This window comes from Chinchilla lanigera, unplaced genomic scaffold, assembly GCF_000276665.1.
Source record: "Chinchilla lanigera isolate Chin_1 unplaced genomic scaffold, ChiLan1.0 scaffold00007, whole genome shotgun sequence".
Classification (NCBI taxonomy): Eukaryota; Metazoa; Chordata; class Mammalia; order Rodentia; family Chinchillidae; genus Chinchilla; species Chinchilla lanigera.
Window position 1 is genome coordinate 36,982,536 of NW_004955408.1, and position 17,968 is coordinate 37,000,503.

The 17,968-nt window shown below is 34.7% G+C and overlaps 1 long non-coding RNA gene across 2 annotated transcripts in view; it reads left to right on the top strand.

The window, feature by feature from the left end:
• Positions 1-16,896, top strand: part of LOC102029592 — a 27,113-nt gene extending 10,217 nt beyond the window's left edge. The window contains exons 3-4 of one of the 2 annotated variants that reach the window (XR_259735.1): positions 15,954-16,048; positions 16,782-16,896. This is a non-coding gene — a long non-coding RNA (uncharacterized LOC102029592). Of the gene's footprint in view, positions 1-11,392; positions 11,430-15,953; positions 16,049-16,781 lie in introns of those variants that run through there. The other variant, XR_001232071.1, reaches the window with a different exon arrangement.
• Positions 16,897-17,968: the final 1,072 nt, after the last annotated feature.

Here is a 17,968-nt window from a genome sequence, read left to right on the forward strand (position 1 = left end):
CTCCTCCTCCTCCTCCTTCTTCTTCTTCTTCTTCTTCTTCACAGAAAAGCCTCATGGGTATTAGGTGTCAAATAAAAATTATTTATGTCTGTGAGGAAATATTAAATAAGAGTCAGCTCCATCTGACTTATTCAGACCTCCTTCATATTTCCAAGCAATATTCATTGCTGACTTGGCTCTAGTTATTTTAATAACAAACAGAATGGATCGATTTGGTGCACAAATCATAAAACAAAGGTAGTCCAAAGGCTACCAACAGCTGCTTTTTAAATTTTTAATTTCAGGGAAAGTGGCTTTACTGATATTAAGGCTTGTCATGGTTTGTCACTGGATGTCCCCCCAAAGTCCCATGGGTTCATGGATTCAGAGGTGGCTGAATCTAGAGTTTGTGATTGAGTCATGGTTCAATGCTGGCATTAAGGCTGTGAGTGCTACACTTGTCCTAGGGCAGGTAGTCTCATACAATATAAGGGACAGGAAGTGTTTGCTGTCCTCTGGAGACAAAAACTGTTGTCCTCTGCCATGCCACACTGACTTGGAGCCAGCCAATTATGGACTGGAACGTCCATAAACAGTGAGCTAAATAAACCTTTTTTCCTTTATCTTTGGGTGTTGGGTATTTTGCCCCAGCAACAGGAAGAGTAACTAAGGCAGGACTATATAATTTTTAGTTTTCCAAATTAAACAATTGCCAAAATAATGTGTCTTGCCTGCCATCTTTAACCCTTGACTTGTCTTTCTTTCTCTATGAAATACTAAAGAATTCACATAGCATGAATATCTAATAGAGACCATGCACAATAAATGAACCAAACAAGTACAACATGCGATCTTTGCTTTCAAGAAATTTCCCATGAATTTAGGGCCATACAATTCACCTCACGCAATTACACAACTATGTTTGTATCACTTCAAAAATGATATCATAGCAATATTTTAAGAAATTCTTATGCTTTTCATAATAATATACTATTTTCATTATTATTGACTTAATTTTACAGTCTTTCTCCTTTCTTATATTCAGTATTTCTATGACAGTAAAGGTCATTAAAATGGTGACAAGATTCCCTCATTTTGATATGAGAAAGACCTTCATTTATATTGCTGACATTCATCAAGAGCTCTGTCTTTGTCGGTGACCAGAAACACTGATCTGGCCACAGTATAAAGGTTGAACTGGGAGACTAAGAAATTGGTGATAGAAATCAGCTACAAAGAACTTCTCAAAATGACCTATACCAGAAAGGATAAACCCAGGTGAAATTAGTGTCAAAGAGAATAGAATGGAGAGGAGAGAATGCAGCTCAGAGACAGAATCTATAGCAGAGGTGGCAAATCCATGGCACACGGGTTATTTGTTTTTCTTTGAAGACAAAGAATGTTAATGTATGAGTCCTTTTTTCTACACTAAAAGCTCAGTATTTAGGTTTAATTGTTGGCATTTTATCATAAATAAGCGGATTTGGGGTGGCAGTTTGGGTACTCGTCTCTAAAATTTCACCCTCGCCAATCTGTAGGATGGGGGGACTTCGGGGGCAGACGATGATAGGAGAGTCGAGGAGGAATTGAGTATTAATGGGTAATGAAATGAGTTAATGAAATTATATTTCCAGCTTCTTTTACTGCTTTTGGGAGACATATATGATGGGTTATTCGTTCATTTTATTCAACAGATTTTCAAACAAATTGATAGGAATTTCCTTGTGGTCACTTATTGAACTAAGTGCTAATAACATAAAAATCTAGAAGGTGTAATTCATCTTCTTGTCTGATAAGGAGGAAGAGTATCAGGAAACGACTTCTCTGGATGACTGAGAAGCTGTGTGGGCGTGTTCTTCCCATCTTCTCCATATTCTGATTATTAATTTTTCTGAGTGACCTCTTGATGCCTCCATAGAGCAGAATATACATGGAATTAGACCAGAAATTCTCTCTGGAGAGTATTGTTTCTCTCTCAATGACAGCAACGGAGAAGAAAGCTCAGCACTTTTTTCTTGTTAGGGGAACTGAATGCTAGAGAAGGCTCCTTGCATTTGCTCTGCAGTGCAGCAGGGGGAGAGGTGACCGGGCTCCCTCCAGCATCTTAACCATTTGCTAATTGCAGTGTTTAGGACCAGCTCACTGCCAGAGTGCCTGCAGCAGGAGTTCTCGTTGCACTAGCAGAAGATCTGTGAAACACTTTATTATTTCAAAAAGACTAATACAAGTCTGTCTTTATATAACAGTCATATTTCTATTATACATGAATCCTTCCCCTTCAAAGCATCAGACTACTTGGGTTTCTGTTAGACTTGGCGAGGTGACACTGCTTTTGGTGCAGCAAAGATCTAAATAGCAGTCTTACGTGTCTCCTTCAGTTTTGTAAGCATGTGATTCCTGAAATGGTGTCCGCAATGTCCTCCAGAGCATGGAGATTTCTTTGAAAAAGAAGTAATACAAGGTTTTTGATAGTAAAATATTAAGAGCTATTTTGCTAGGATTGCACTAAGCTGTATGGGCCGATATGGGTGTCTAAATTAAAATTAATTAAAATAATTGAAAGTTTAATTTTGTAGTTATGGTGGCCACATTTCCAAAGCTCACTATCTAGTAGTGGTGATGATATTGGACAGCACAGATACAGACTGTTTCAGAAATCTTATTGGATAGCACTAAATATGAAGATTTTGCATAGACCACAACATTGAAATATGAAAAGCACATCCTTTATCTGTTTACAATTTTGTCATGATAGTGAATAATGCACAGGATAATGAAGAGCACGACAGTACTGACTGGCATAGTGGGAGACAAATCTTTTTGCCTCCTTCCTTCAGTTCTCTTCTATTATAATCTGCTTGCGATAGCTCTGGTTGAGCTGCCTGCTTCTGTAATTCTAAATTTACTTCTTGATCTGTCAATTTTGTATGGTATTTATTGGTTAAATCCTTGAGTCCCCCTCACCCTCATTTCAATATCATCTTAAATTCAGTCCATCTTATTATTTTTAAAAATTAACCCATATATAAAACACATGCATTAGAGGAAATACACACAAAACCCACAATTTAGTCTTCTGAGTGTTTTCTATAGTTTGAATTTACAGTGAAGCCATTTGCATGAGATGGTGTATACCTGTATTACCAGTACTCAGGAGGCTGATGCAGGAGGATTACTTTAATTTGGGAGTTCAAGACTACCTGGAATAGCACTATAAAACCTCATTTCTTAAAAAAAGTGTGATAATGTAAAATAAATTGATGCAAAAGACAATATTCATATTATGATCATGTAAATATTAATTACAGAATCAAGCATGTGAGTGACTTGATGAACACATATTCCTTTTTTGCTGACATGTTGCTTCTGGTGGAGAATATGATTACCATAAATTCACAGGAGCATCTGGCTTCTAAATCTCACTGTATATTATTCTGGATAGACCATGGCCTTCTGTTCAAAGTTATGACTGCTGGTGTGGCATACCTCTCACATTGGAAGAATACTGTTTTCATCCCTGAGAATATCATCCAAGTATTCTGGCAAGGTCTCCATGATAGTATAAATCTATAATTTAAACATAAAAAAGGAACAAATCAGTACTTCTGGCTCATTTGAAAATATCTACTTCTCTATTGCTTTATTGAAAGGAACAGTTAATGTGCAATTGTTTGATCAATCTTACATGTCGATATTTGTTTATTGGAGTAACCAATTTGAACATATCAATATGCAACACATCAACCATTTTTAATTTCCTATCACCTTGTTTGAAATTCTGTACTTCTCATATTGTTTTGTGTTATTTTGTACATGTATGTGTGCTTGTTAATATTTTTTCATTTTTTTTCTCTTTAAAATAAAAAAAGAAGTAGGCTTTCTGAGTCCTTTGTGAGTTTAGTATTTTTGACATCATATGTGATAAGAATGAAAAGAATTTTCATTAGACTGAAAAGAATTTCTATATGCACATAGTTGTTGCTAGATATTAATATTATTTTTGGCTTCTTTTCTGCTCTCTGATCTTGCTTGTACCCAGGCAATTCTAGTACTCCTATGTATTTGTATTCCTGTAGATCAGATAATGTCCAGCCTTTAAATTTTTTTTCATTTAGCAAACTCTGTCATTTGGCAGTTACCATAGTTATTGGTGTGAAGCTACAGAGTAGAACAAACAAAAGAGCATGTGTCCTTTTCATGCCGTTGTGGTAAATTGCCTTGTTATCCCATAATGGATTCTGAAAGTAATGCAGGACATGCCAGTTGCACAACTCAGGAGTCCTGAAAATGTTTCAACATGTTTCCTCTTTGCTGTGTATTCTTTAATCTCTGCACACAGAATCCCATGAAAGTATGTGTTGCATAAAATATTACAACTTTTGCAGCAAGAGAGGGAATAGTTTTCCTCCAAGTTCCCTATAATGAAAACTTTTCTCTGTTCAGGAAAAGGTGGGCATTAATAAGTAAGCTTGTAAGAAACAGATTTTAACAGTAAATTCATTATACAAGCACTGTTTTTGGGTTTATGACATAAGAAGATCATCTGGCTTATTTACCTACTTCAGTCTACATTATCTGTCCCATAGCATCACAGCCAGCTTCGTTTTGAATACACCTCAGAATTTTAGGTGAGATAATCCACATGGTTTCTTTTGATAGGTCATTTCATTCAGCATGAACATTCTTTTACACATCTTTTCATATTCTGTGTAAGGGAATGAATGATGAACATTTAGGCAAGTGGAAATTTTCTAAATTATGTGCATTGAAAAATTCACTTTTGGTCAGTGAAAATGAGTAAGTAATATTTTGTTGCTTTGAGGATTTAAGGTGAGAAAGTCAAATTCATGTTTATGTGGGTGAACAGAGAAGTCTTCTAATGAGTAAAATGGAAAAACAGTCATGGTTTCAATAGAAAAAAATAAAGGATGAAATCTGAAGCCCACAATAGGCTGTGCAGAAATTAATGGTAATTATTAGATGGTAAGGTGACTGTTTTGTGTTCTGTAATCTTCATTCATGGCATAACATTGAGAAGTCTGTAGTTTTATATATGATAGTGTAAATATAGGGAGTCGGTATAACTTATAGTCTACATGGTACGGGAATCAATAATGAAATATTCTGATTCCACCAATAAATAGTTGTTTTTACTCTTGGCCTACAATTTTTCAAAACCTTTATTCTGGCTCATTAGTCAGGGAAAGGTAGAATTATAACTTCTTAAAACAGGTTAACTGGCTTGCCGGAAGTTATGTACATGGTGCTAGAATACCTATTGCTGTATTTGCAAGCAAGTCACTCTTTTATTATAATTATGGTTACTGCTTTCTTAATGCCACCCCAGTAGAAAGGTAAAGAAAAAAATTAGCTCATGCAAAATTATACAGCTGCAATTTTGTGCTCAGCTTTGTGAGGATGGGTGTGGACTACAGGAGACAGTGGTGAGATAGGGTTCCTTTCCTGGAGCAGCTTCTGCGGGCAGCACAGGCCTTGTGCTGGAACACGGAGGTCTCCTTTGGGTCCATTCTGTTAGCCTAGCCTCATTCCAGGGCTAACACAAAATCCACTTATTCTGTGAGTCTTTTGTGTACATAGAGTTGGTATTTTGTGGGGAGAGATGGCCTTTAAATTTTTTCCTAGATGAAACTTTTAGAATTATATGCCTCTTCATCATTATTTGAACGTGTTTATTTAAGAGCAATACTAAATGTCCACAAAACTACTTAATATGTAGAAAAATATTGTCACAGTTTTGATCTAGGCAAAAAACTTAAATCAGACAAAGCAAAAACATATTTTTTCTGTGCTAAGCAATTTTTTTATTTTAAAGAGAAGAAAGATAAACAATAAGACAGTTTTGTAACAGGTTAGTAGGACGGTTACAATAGTTGGTACACTGCAAACTGTTGTCTTTGTATTTGCTCATCAGAGTACAACATGTATTCATATCTTGTCTAAACAACATTAGCATGAAGCATTCTTTTAAAGGAACTAGGAGAAGCTAGTTACAAAACTATCTTAACTATCTTGTCTATACATATATATATATACATATATTTTTTCCCTTTCTTCCTTTCCCTTTTCCCTTATGACATTTTGTCATTTATTTTGCACAGTTTTTTCCCAGTTCACAATATCTGTTGTAGGTTTTGGATTCTATTTTCTTGTTCAAACATATTGAAATGCAGTATTTTCCTAAAATAGACTGCATTTTAATTTGGGATTACTCTATAATTAATAAAAAACACAAAAATGACAGACAACCGACTCAGGATGTATTGTGATACCTATAAATGCTGGTAAATTAATATGAAGAATTTTATAAGTGAGTAAATGGCACAGTAGCCTGATTTTTAAAGATGGGCAAAGGATAAAGTTGAATGGCAACGATCATTTAAAAATATCCTTAACTTCACTGATTACTCTGGGAATTAAAATTAAAATGAGATGATATCATTTTTTCATCTATCATTTTAGCAAAACAACAAAAAATTACAATAATACATATAAAGAAGCCATTGGGAAATAAGAACTCAGTAAGTTCTGTGAGTTATATGAACTACTGCAGCTATTTAGTAAAGCAGTATGGCAAAATATACTGAAATTAAAAATGTGCATAACTCTCAGTTTAGTATCACCATTGCAAAGTGTCTCATAACAAATTCTCATGCATTTCTAGGAGACACGCAGGGAGGGACAGAGTAGTATTAATAGAAAAAGCTTGGGAGCAGCACAATAATGATCCACAGACAAAAACATAAATAACAGTAGATTCACAAAGTGTGGTGCTATAAAAAACAATTAACACAAGTGTCCCAGAATGGTCACATAGTATCCAACTAGACTGCCAAAACAGAATAGAAAGAAAGAAAGAAGGTACATTTTAGCTACAGTGTGATGTCATTTATAAAGTTCTCAGAACTCATGAAATGAGGTTAAAGTTTCTGAAAACACACAGGTGGTGAGAATAGGAGAATGTGGCCCAGTTTTTCGCACTGTCTGTGAGAGTGATTATGTCTGCAGGCAGAGCGGGGCCCTCATGGCATATTCTAATTCTGTTCAGTGTCTTACGCTCCACCCCTAAAAAAAGAAAGAGAGAAACTTCCATAGCTACTGCTATGTCATAGTACTTCCTTTTCTTGAGCATTGCTTGGCTATTATTTTTTATTTATAAAATGATAAATTTGTGTGGATGGGAACGGCAGATTCGGATTACAGAAGAGTCGCCCCTTTTCAGTAGGACCACTGATTTTGCAGTGCTAGCATTTCCTCTGGAAGCACCTAATATTATTTCCATTAGAAACAGTTCCCAAAGAGGCAGCGCCCTCGATCATGCCTGGGTCGCTCCTCAGCATACGTCTGCTTTCCCTTATGGCCAAGAATACAGCTTTTGGACTCGATATCTTCTTATTTCAAGCCTCCAGACCCATTACAGTTTAGTACCATCATAAAACCTGCTATGTTCTCTAGGTAATCTCTGAACTGCAACACCTAAGGGCCTAATCAAATATATGTTTTATTTTACATTTCTATCCATAGACTGTAGTGAATTCCAATACCAGGCTGGACTGTCGGTTTTGCTCAGCCTTCAGAGTACACTTGCACACTCAATGTAAAAATGAACTTGAAGCTAAGCAAATGATATTTTGCAAGAAGTCAGTGTTACATAGGGATTACTTTCTGTAGTCTTGACTGAGACTGTTCAGCTTAGCATCTAACAAACTGTGACACTTTGAGAAAAACTTAATCACTTTAAACCTCAATTACCTCAGCTACAAAATGGGGATCATATGAGGAAATACCTCAATGGGTTGTTGTGAGCATTAAATGAGTTGTAAAGCATTTAGCAGTGGCTTGGGTGCATGGTATGCATTCACTCCTTGCTAATTATTATTTGTTTGAAGGCTTGAGGAGTGCTAGTGGGGCACAGTCTGGCATTTATGCTTGCAGTACACGGTTAGTCATTCATTCAGTGCAACTAAATCACCAGAACATATTCACACGCTGCAGCTCTAACACTGACAAATGAACAAGGAATACTTTTATACATTAAAGAGATGAATGCCCAGGAGTACATGTCATCCTCCAATTAAGACAATGCATTCCATGCAAATAGGTTCCTTCACAAAATTCAAAAGCCTAATCATTTTGATTATTATTTAATAGCAATGTGAAGTTCTGCATTTATCGCTTAGTGGAACTCCTGAAATGCATTGTGAAGCTCAAAAGGAGCCCGTGCTTCTGAATAGGATACTATCAACCTGATTCCAACGGGCTGAAAACAAGCTGTGACAAGCAGTTTGACACTGGGCCTCCACTAATTTCCGCTATTTGCAAAGGGACACATCTGAATGGAAATAGCTTCACAGAATGGATCGTATGGTTGGGGCCATGTCAGTCCACACATAAAACTTCAGTGCAGGAGAAAATAAGCAGCCATTGATTTCCTGTGAAAGCCCCCCAAGTCTGGGGAAAGCGGCCGGTGCAGGGCACCAGCTGCTCTCTGCGGGAAGTGCTTTGTGGAAGGGCTGAGGAGTGGGAGAAAGCTATAGAAAGCAGGCGGATATAAAAGGAAACACACACATGTACAACACACACACACACACACACACACACACACACACACACCCCAGAGCTCAGGGCAGAGAGGTGGTGTGAGCACCGCCTGAGCCATTCTTCATTCCTTAAACCAAGCAAGCTTCTTTCTTAGAAAAAGGAGCGGGTGGGAAGGAAGCTACAACAAACCCTACCTTTATTTATGCAGCACGTTGGGAACGGTTCCAATGGGAATTTCTCATGCTCTTTCACGTTCCATGAATTCTGTTGGTGGTGAGTTCTTGTTTTCCTTAAACTGCTCTGATCTAATAAGTATTTGGCTCAAAACCGGAACAAATACTCAGTGTGATTGCAAGTCCTCATTTACATAATTGCATTATGACAACAATTTTAGGAGGATAATAAATGAGAATATTTTGATGTCTGCTGGCTGTGGTGCATAAAATACTTGCAGATTCATTTCTGAGTACCTCCATAACAGTTTTGCTGAGTAAATGAAACTGAAAATTTCTTTCAAGTTTTGGCAGAAAGCAATCATTCTTTGTTTCCAGCTCAGACATTGCAAGCAGTGTGTCTTTCAGTGGAATGAAGTATTCACAAAGGTGTTCCAAGCAAGGATTGAACAATAAGTTTCAGATGTCCTCTGACATTGGAAATATTTGGCAGTTTCTCCTCTATGAATATTAGCTGTGAGCACTGCTATAGAAAAACATTGGCCAGGACTAAAAGAAGGGATGAGGTATTTTTTCCAAAGCAAATTTGGTCATCTGGGTAGTGACTCATTAAGAGAGTATGGAGAATTCGAGAGGGTGGAATAGCAAGCCATTAGAGAAAAATATATCTTATAATAATGAACAAATAACATATACAAGAATGTCTAGTCCTGCTAGATTTTTCTGTACTTATACTTGCAAGAGTATGCAACTAACTTACTTAAAATATTTCATAACTAAATGGACAAACATTATCTATGGGCTAAATGTAGAATATTTACAATGTAGGAAAACAGTAAATTTGCAAATGTAAATGAATTGATTTGTATCTTACTAATGAGTTTTATTTCTATCAAAAAGGAATGGAATAAGATTTAAAATGTTCAAAATATCAGAGCAATTTGCTAAGTAAATTACTAATATGAACAAAATTTAAATGAAATATATCATGTACAATTTTTTATAATTCAAGATCAGTCAATCTTCTATATTTCACATGTTAATGACAAAGGATGCATCCTTTATTCAAGAAATATGCCACATTTTTTTAAAAAACATTCTATTGCATATTTAAAGAGTAATAAGGCCATTTTTCTAAAACTATTTTGTAATTTAAATGTTTCATTAAGTTTTTTTCTTATTATTCCATGAAAATAAGTGAAATTTCCCTGTGCTGAAATACCATGGACCCTTCTCATGTCTCCTTCTTCCGGGTGCCTTCCGTCCTCGTTATCTGTGGTATAGGGCATAGACGCTGGTGGTCCAGGTGTGCGGCTTGTCTCTGTCACTAGTCCTGCAGGGTCTGAAATAAGTCAGCTGCAGCGTCAGACAAGCAAGGAAACATCGATGGCACTATTTGGTGTGGACCAATCCAGCCAGCTAGTGGCTCCTGTACTCAAAATGTGAATACTGACCACAAAACAGTTTCAGAGATCAGCTGGTGGCTCTGAATTCTGGAGAACACAGGTTTTGGCTTATAACCAGAAACCTCTCAAATCAAATTACGTTTCAGCCTTTAAATTTACTCAAGTTGTTATTTTATAGTTCCTGAATCAGCAAAATAGTAATTGATACTAAATTTTTGCATTTTCATGTTTCTGATTCTTTTAGTTTGCAATTAATGGGTAGTTGTAGTCCAGAAGGCGTTCAAGGATTACTGGAAGACTACATAGAGCTGAAATTTGTAAGCTGTGGTTCTTATACCTACAAGGTGAAACTGAATATTTCATACAATAAAATAACATCGAAACTATGGTGATAACTAGCAAAGAACTTGTATCTTGCATTATAGCTAGAAAGAGTAAATTGTACCTTACCCTAGAAAAAAGTATATAACCCAAAGCTATATTTTCCTTATTCAGAAGTGACTCAGTAATAACTCGTTTCAAAATAAATACTTAGCTATCTTAATTGTTTCTTAATGCATATCCAGCATTCAGTTTACGACTACTATATTTGACTTGAAAACCATCCCTCAATATTTGCTTTGATGTAAAATTGCTGCTGGTTGATTCCGTCACAAGCTCCTTTTCTCAAATATCATTATTACATATTTACTGACATCTTCCTGGATAGAAAAAAAGTTCTACATTAGTAGTTATTTTCTTGCTGAAGTTTAATGATATTATTTCATTTTCTTTTGTCTTTTATCTGTTAGGAAATAGGCTATTTGTTCATTAAAAGGCTATTTAATAAATTTTGTTTATCCTCTGTACGTATTTTAAAGATTTTTCATATTTTCATATGGTAGTTATTCTAAGATATGCCCCTGTGTTTGGAGTTATAGAACTTCTTGAACATGTAGAGTAATGCACTTTGACAAGTCTTGGAAAGGTTGGAGAGTTCTCAGTCATTATCTGCTAAGAAAGATGTTCTGCTTCATTCTGTAGTTTGTTTAGAGGAGTTCCATTATAAATGTTTTAATTATTATTACTGTATTTTCTTCCCTAATTTCCCATGCAGTTGTATTTTAGATCCTTATTCTGAATACATCTTCTGATCAGTTTTCCTGGGTAATAAAGCTCTCTTCAGCTATGTCTAATCCACTTTAAATTTATCTAAGTAATTGATAATTTAGGGCATTTCACTATTCAATATTTATTTATTTATCTATTTATTTCTCTATCTATTTATTTATTTAGACACGGTCTTGCCATGCAGTTTGGGCTGGCCTTGAACTCTCTATGTACCCCAGGCTGACCCTGGACTCCGAGAAATCCTCCTGTCTCAGTCTCCCAAGTGCTAGGATTACAGACATGTTCCCCCATGCCCAACTCTAAGGTACCTTTTGAAAACTTTACTTTCAAATAATTTTCAAGATTGTCTTTTATTTTCATGCAGAGTAAATAAAGTGCTTTAAATTTTGTCAGATAATTCCTCTAGCTTCAGTCCCTATGGTTTTTTTAAAAATTAGCTGTTATTTTTACTGAGTTCTTATTCTTTTCATGTTCTCATATGTCCTTTTGTGTATGCTATTTTACTCTAAAATTGTTCATAGAAATATTTTGAGTTTCTACTAATATTATTTTTCCCAAAAGTGATGTGTATGTGTGAGTTAGTGTTCTAACATGTGAAGATTACCTGAATAAAATTTAGAGATTGAAGTTATTTGAGTTGAGCAACGTTGTTTTCAAGTAGCTGTATCTTATGGTTTATCTTTGTTCTGTATAGCTGCTACTATCAGATGTTTTACTCAACTTCTCATTACTTCACAAGCTTTAGGGAAAGTGACCTTGAAAGAATGGTTTGTGCTCTTTGGCTATATGCATTCCCTAAATCTGGGCCAGTAAGTCCTTGTAATATTTGGTAGCTTTCAAATATCTGAAGAAATTATTTTTAAGTGTACCCAGCTTCCATAATTGTCCTTTAGTGTAAAGTTCATCCTCAATTCTTAGTTTACTTTTACTAAAAGATATAGTTCTTGATAAAATCAGATCTTAATTTAAAATCAGAGGCCTTTGCTCTATCCAATAATTTTCTATGTCAACCAAATATAGTGGATGTACTCATTCAATAGTAGTCTACAGCTTTAGGGAAATAGTATCTCAATTTATTTAGTATTTACATGGCCCTATTTTAATGTTATTCTAATTTCTGTGTCCTTATTGGAATCACTGTTTTTATTGTTCTAGTTTATTTTGCTTTTGTGCTCAGGTTACAGCGTGACTTGAGCTGTTGATATGAGTAAAATATTTTCGAGCTACCAATCTATAAAGTTTGTATGGAAATAGGGGTTCAATCACCGGGAACAAAAATACAAAAAATTAATGAAATAGAACAAATCATGAATAGAGACAAACAATATAGCAAAAGTTTGTTATTTTGAAAGCTATTGAAATAGACATAGACCCAGAAATACTGATGAAAAAGGAGGCATCATAAAAACAAACACATTGAGGAATGAAAATACCATAAGGTGACACATATTACAAAGATAATAAATGCAAAATATAAATGGTTTTATGCCAAGAAACTGGAAAACTAGATGAAATTTAGATATTTCTAGAAGAATATGAATCAAAGCTGACTGAAAACTAAATAGAAATTTTGCATGAGATATTAAATGTTTTCTTTTAAAGATATAAAATATCTAAATCTTTAAAGATAACATCTTAAAATGCTCTTGAAATAATCATAACTATTCTTCCATAAGTATAACCAGAGAATACCCACTGTTCATTCTATAAAGCAGTATAATCTTGGCATGAAACTTTGAGTCTGACAAGAAGAATTGATAAAAAAGTGGTGAAATAGAAAGTATCATATACTAATACTAAAAAAACCAATGTATTCATTTTACAAAACTTGAGCATGTGGAATTACATTCCTAGTTTTAAATACATATATGTATATTATACATAATTTATATATAACAATAGTTTATATATATATTCAGTAGAGCTTCTTAAAATCTTTTCATTAACCTTTTGTTGTTACTATGTATACAAACACATACATGGGTATAAAATATTATGAAACAGTTATTACTTATGGCTATGGCTAATGCTTTTAATAGTTTAGTCTTATCTGTAATATTTTAGGGTAATGTTTGTATGTTGTGAAATGATTTTATATTTGACTACTAGTTCTTAAATTTCAGTTTTAATTACTCTGAGAAACTTTTACTAATGAGTGGTAGACGTACAAAATACTACTAGTACCATTCATCAAAATAGTAAAAAGTCACAAGTATTTCAAATATCTACTATTCAGGTGTATCAGTATTCAGCTGTAAGGGTTGGGGATTTAGCTCAGCTGCACAGGACCTGCCTGGCAAGCGCGAGGTCATGAGTTCAATTCCCAGTACCCGAAAACAACAACAGCAACAACAACAACAACAACAACAAGTATTCAGGTGTGTCAATATTCACATGATATTACACAATGAAAATTTTTAAGAGTGGGAAAGATTTATTGAGAGCTGCGGTGCACTCACAAGGAGAGCATGGTGCTCAAAGGAAAGAGAATACAGTTTGCAGCTGGGAAACGGGAAATAGAAATAGCTGCCGGGAGAGAGGAAGGGTCCCGAATAGGTTGCCACTGAGATAATCTCTCTGAGAATATTTTATAGAGCAAAGGTACCAGGTAGGTACAGCATGGGTCAAATTATGATCAACCGTATGATTACACATATAGCTGCTTAGCTAATTTTGATCCAGCAGTGCAGCAGGGCATGTAGTAAGGGCATACGAATGGAATCATTAACCTTGGTTGATAATCTACAATCTAAAGTCTTAGTCTTCCATTCAGTTTTAGTCTCACAGTGAGTGACAGAGGATGGCCCAACCCCAGTGAGGTAATGGTCTTTTTCTATGGGACGTCCCAAAAGGGTGGCACCAATTACAGTATAATCACAAGCTTCCATCTCGTCCTTCGGATAAATGGTCATGGTGAATCTGGCCATTGTGACTTTAATCTCAAGGTACTGGCTTCTTCAGATACAGCATCTCATCTTCTGCTACACGATAGAATTTTTAAACCAAAACTACATCGCTATCATCATTAAAAATGAATCCTACACTATGCTGCTGAGCTAAACATCAAATTGTACGAGAATAGGCAATATGACCCCATTAATAGTGAGTGAAAACCACACTAAGCTAAATAATAAACTGTGTAAGAAGGCTCTATGAGTTTCTCTAAGAGAAATTTTCTCTACCGGTAGGTGTGAGATTTTTAAAAGTTCAAGCTTAAATCCTGATGATACAAACGGTGGGACTGCAGTGGAAACTCATTCTTACACTCTTGCTTTAAAGAGAGGGTGAGGCTGCAGGTATAGCTCAGCGACACAGCACCTGTCTGGCAAGCCAGGGTCCCGAGTTTGGTTCCCTGTACAAAATAAATGAATAAATAAACAAATAAAGTGAGAGTATTGAACGAAATGGCATGAGCCCTCTCCACAGAGTCCCTGAATTTAAGTGCTTTAGTTACAGTAACTTTAGTACTCTGATACTGAGTCAACTGCCTTCTCAACTGTTTCTTAGATGTCCTTAGTATGAGATTACTACAAAATAAAAGCAAAATATAGCTCAATCATGTGTGTGCTGAAATCCACCAAGTTTGTGTTGTTGCTATATTATCACTAATCACCCATGGACATGTCACTAGTGTTTCACTTATAAAACTAGTTCCATCAAAACTAGCATTAAACCAGTCTATTCTTTTGTTTGGCAAACATGTAAATACCCACAATGTATCAGATGTTGTATTATGAACTCAGTTATAAATCTTATATTCCAAAATAACTAAAAACAACTTTCATTATAGAAATGACATCTCTCCATTACATCTGAAATTATGTATTCATTCTGACGCTCCCACTCACCAAACCATAGCTAATTTGCCTGCTAGATTTGCAGCCATTGGCTATCTGCATCTTTTCCATGTTATTTTGCATGGTTTCCTTTAGTCTACTATTAATTGCTTTCAGAAATCTGGTAGTCATGTTTTTGTCATTAATAATTTCACCACAGTTTGGGAGGAAGGCATATTATAATAAAAGTATAACTGAAATATGATTGTATAATGATTGGAACTTTCATTGAAGTATAAACTAAACCAGAGGTCTTGACCCCATAGGTATATCTGAAAACTCTGGTTAAATATCTACATAAATAAATAAAAAATAAAACAAATGTTATAAGACTTATCATGTCCAAAAAAGTTAGCTCATTGTTGTGTTGGAAAACGTCAACATAAATTTCTATGACACAGAGAATTGTTCTAGGTTCAGAAGGAAGTACATCTTCCTAATATACTGAAAATCAGAGAAAAAACCTAGGAGTGTAGGTTAAATAAATGCTTTCCTTTTAGACATGTTGAAACCATTTGCATTTGTTTCAAATTTATATTTCCAAAATAAAGTCACTCATACCTTGATTTAACTGTATTTGTGTTATGTTTTCATTCCTCTACTCACACTGAGATCTAGTGTTTAGATCAGCCCAATTACAAAATGTCTGTCTTGATGTCAGAGAAAAAATATTTATAAGTCATTACATAAATTTTAAGTGTTGTTGCTCATAATAAAAGAAATTATAAATAAATGTCAACAATGCTATACTCATTTTTGTAAGCTTTCACAATTCAAAGAAACATTGGACATTTTGATTTACTCCTGTAAAAGAAATATATCAAATAATTTATCAGGTATAACAAAAGCTCCCAAATCACATCAAAATTGATTTTTTTCTCATTTGGCAGTTATTACTTTGAAATATGATCCCTGGTGGAATATTGGATAACTTCCCAAGGAATGAGTTCTTTGCAGATGCTACTATCAAGCCATGAGATTTAAAGTAGGTAGAAGTTTTGTGCCTTTTTATTCTGCTCAAGAATAAATAATAGTTTCCTTTAATTTCATTTTCATTAATTGAGAATATCTTCCTCTTTGGATCTTATATTGTTTTTCTGTGTACCATATCTAGTTTGTGTCCTTATTCTTTCAGCTCATATTTTCTGCTACCAAATCAATCAAAATTTCATTGTGAAAGGATAGAATTTTTAACAGTTATGTTTTTAGTACCTTGCGGAGTGTTCAGTATAAAGTAAGTGCTCAGTAAATAGCTATTTAACATGGAGACTCCCTCTGAAATCTGGGTTGTAAATACTCTACATGATCTTTGTCACTACTGCTCAGTTCTGACTTCGTAATGAAAAGATATCCAAACACCATACATACATGAATAAAAATAGCTGGTTTTAAATAAGACATTTTAAAAAATGTCAGACATTGGCTAGTTTGGCTAGTACACAGTTGTCTGCCAATTGCTAATGTAAAGAATGTATAAGCAGCTACATTATTAGTAAGCAAAACAACTCCTTAATTTTGAGAAAGGAAAATAACATTGTATGATTAAAAAATCACATAATTACATGGAATTACTTAGGAGACTTTAGTCCCTTATGTAAATGATTTTTACAGATACTTGAGGTTTAATTAAGAAAAATATGAAATGTAGGTGGTCTTACAGAAATGTTCATTTTCTGGCATGCTGGTCCCAAGATTTGAGTTACACTTTGCTTCCTTAGAGACAAGAGCAGCAGAGCCACAAAGCACTGGAGGAAGACTGCAGCCTGTCTTTTGAGAAAAGGAGGATATGATCTTTTCAGGATTTTAAGATGCCTTGTCTAAGACTGACATAAAATAAACACATCAAAAAATTAGAGAAGAGAAAATTATTTTAAATATTTTCATTAATTTGTGAACTACTCATTTTAAAATCATTCATAAAGTTGACAAAATATGTCACATATGCTGAGAAGACTTGATCCGGTAACATTCCAGAACACATGCTATAACATGCAATACAATAGCTAATTAGCCTCATCTGTCACGTTCTTGGCAGTAATGACATTTTAACGGATTCCAAAAGTGATGCATTATCTTCTGTGTTATTTCTTGGGTGTGGCCATGACTGGTTTTAAAATAGCTTCGTGCAAATAGTGCCACATTTTCACAGAATATCTGCATACTTACGTAGGAAAAGAACTATATACAGCATAGCCTTTTATGGAAGTGATAATCTTTGGTAACAAAGGAAGTGTATCTTTTTACATTTGTTCCATTACTAATGGCAGATTATGCACTGTTTAATACATAGTTTAGATAGCAGCATTAGAACCCCCTGGGATGCTCTTCATGTACCTATTATACCAGATAATTTCTACTCATAATAGACATCACAGATCACATGTACTTTTTTTATTTTTTGGAGAGAAAATAAGTACACTAGAAACTTGGTCACCTGCCACATGAAGGCAGAGTCATAGAAGAGCATGTAAGCTTTGATTAAATAGTCTTTAAAGCAGAGCAACCTTCATGCATTGACAGCAAAGAGTGTTAGAATTTCATCAACTCAAAACAAACACTTCTCTCCAGAAATAATTTTTCTGGGCACATGCATTTGGAAAGATAATCATTTCTTGCTCTCCACAGGGCTTTGGTCTAGGACCACCCCCCTGGTAGGGTACTCAAATCTGGAAATTCTTTAATCCCTTATATAAAATGAAGTAATGTTTGTGTACAACACATGTACATACTACTATATATATTAAGTAATCTCTAGATTACTTATAATACTTGAAACAATGTAAATGCTGTGTAATTGTTATGTGGTATCATTAGTGGAATAATGACAAGAGAATAGTCACTTTATATTCAGTTCAGATGTACATTTTTCCAAGTACTGTATATTCAAACCAAAGTTAAATGAATG